This window comes from Drosophila mojavensis, unplaced genomic scaffold (genome assembly GCF_018153725.1).
Source record: "Drosophila mojavensis isolate 15081-1352.22 unplaced genomic scaffold, ASM1815372v1 contig_19, whole genome shotgun sequence".
Lineage (NCBI taxonomy): Eukaryota > Metazoa > Arthropoda > Insecta > Diptera > Drosophilidae > Drosophila > Drosophila mojavensis.
Window position 1 is genome coordinate 6,722,774 of NW_025318726.1, and position 2,968 is coordinate 6,725,741.

Sequence of the window (2,968 nt, forward strand, 5' to 3'; positions counted from 1 at the left end):
CACATGTTGCAATAATTACTGAATTCATTTTTCTCTATTGCAATACTTACTAGTTTATTGCCGAATACTTTAAAATTTCCGGTTATGAAAGCATCAAAATAATGAATCGATTTGCTTTTTCTGATTCTCCATCACATGTTGCAATAATTACTGAATTCATTTTTCTCTATTGCAATATTTACTAGTTTATTGCCGAATACTTTAAAATTTTCTGTTATGAAAGCATCAAAATATTGAATCGATCTACTTTTTCTGTTTCTCCATCACATGTTGCAATAATTGTTGAATTAATTTTTCTCCATTTTAATACTTACTAGTTTATTACCAAATATTTAAAATTTTCTGTTATGAATGCATTAAAATATTGAATCGATTTGCTTTTTCTGTTTCTCCGTCACATGTTGCAATAATTACTGAATTCATTTTCCTCTATTGCAATACTTACTAGTTTATTGCCGAATACTTTAAAATTTTCTATTATCAAAGCATCAAAATAATGAATCGATTTGCTTTTTCTGATTCTATATCACATGTTGCAATAATTACTGAATTCATTTTTCTCTATTGCAATACTCACTAGATTATTGCCGAATACTTTAAAATTTTCTGTTATGAAAGCATCAAAATATTGAATCGAATTGCTTTTTCTGATTCTCCATCACATGTTGCAATAATTACTGAATTCATTTTTCTCTATTGCAATACTCACTAGTTTATTGCTTAATTTTTTTAAAATTTTCTGTTATGAAAGCATCACAATATTGAATCGATTTGCTTTTTTCTTATTCTATATCACATGTTGCAATAATTACTGAATTCATTTTTCTCTATTGCAATACTCACTAGATTATTGCCGAATACTTTAAAATTTTCTGTTATGAAAGCATCAAAATATTGAATCGATTTGCTTTTTCTGATTCTCCATCACATGTTGCAATAATTACTGAATTCATTTTTCTCTATTGCAATACTTACTAGTTTATTGCCGAATACTTTAAAATTTTCTGTTATGAAAGCATCAAAATATTGAATCGATTTGCTTTTTTCTGATTCTATATCACATGTTGAAATAATTACTGTATTCATTTTTCTCTATTGTAATACTTACTGGTTTATTGCCGAATACTTTAAAATTTTCTGTTATGAAAGCATCAAAATATTGAATCGATTTGCTTTTTCTGATTCTCCGTCACATGTTGCAATAATTACTGAATTCGTATTTCTCTATTGCAATACTTACTAGTTTATTGCCAAATACTTTAAAATTTTCTGTTATGAAAGCATCAAAATATTGAATCGATTTGCTTTTTTTGATTCTATATCACATGTTGCAACAATAACTGAATTCATTTTTCTCTATTGCAATACTTACTAGTTTATTGCCGAATACTTTAAAATTTCCGGTTATGAAAGCATCAAAATAATGAATCGATTTGCTTTTTCTGATTCTCCATCACATGTTGCAATAATTACTGAATTCATTTTGCAATACTTACTAGTTGATTGCCGAATACTTTAAAATTTTCTATTATGAAAGCATTAAAATATTGAATCGATTTGCTTTTTCTTATTCTATATCACATGTTGCAATAATTACTGAATTCATTTTTCTCTATTGCAATACTCACTAGATTATTGCCGAATACTTTAAAATTTTCTGTTATGAAAGCATCAAAATATTGAATCGATTTGCTTTTTCTGATTCTCCATCACATGTTGCAATAATTACTGAATTCATTTTTCTCTATTGTAATACTTACTGGTTTATTGCCGAATACTTTAAAATTTTCTGTTATGAAAGCATCAAAATATTGAATCGATTTGCTTTTTCTGATTCTCCGTCACATGTTGCAATAATTACTGAATTCATTTTTCCTCTATTGCAATACTTACTAGTTTATTGCCGAATACTTTAAAATTTTCTGTTATGAAAGCATCAAAATATTGAATCGATTTGCTTTTTCTGATTCTCCATCACATGTTGCAATAATTACTGAATTCATTTTTCTCTATTGCAATATTTACTAGTTTATTGCCGAATACTTTAAAATTTTCTGTTATGAAAGCATCAAAATATTGAATCGATCTACTTTTTCTGTTACTCCATCACATGTTGCAATAATTGTTGAATTAATTTTTCTCCATTTTAATACTTACTAGTTTATTACCAAATATTTAAAATTTTCTGTTATGAATGCATTAAAATATTGAATCGATTTGCTTTTTCTGTTTCTCCGTCACATGTTGCAATAATTAGTGAATTCATTTTTCTCTATTGCAATACTTACTAGTTTATTGCCGAATACTTTAAAATTTTCTATTATCAAAGCATCAAAATAATGAATCGATTTGCTTTTTCTGATTCTATATCACATGTTGCAATAATTACTGAATTCATTTTCCTCTCTTGCAATACTTACTAGTTTATTGCCGAATACTTTAAAATCTTATGTTATGAAAGCATCAGAATATTGAATCGATTTGCTTTTTCTGATTCTATATCACATGTTGAAATAATTACTGTATTCATTTTTTTCTATTGCAATACTCACTAGTTTATTGCTTAATTTTTTTAAAATTTTCTATTATCAAAGCATCAAAATAATGAATCGATTTGCTTTTTCTGATTCTATATCACATGTTGCAATAATTACTGAATTCATTTTCCTCTATTGCAATACTTACTAGTTTATTGCCGAATACTTTAAAATTTTCTATTATCAAAGCATCAAAATAATGAATCGATTTGCTTTTTCTGATTCTATATCACATGTTGCAATAATTACTGAATTCATTTTCCTCTATTGCAATACTTACTAGTTTATTGCCGAATACTTTAAAATTTTCTGTTATGAAAGCATCACAATATTGAATCGATTTGCTTTTTCTTATTCTATATCACATGTTGCAATAATTACTGAATTCATTTTTCTCTATTGCAATACTCACTAGATTATTGCCGAATACT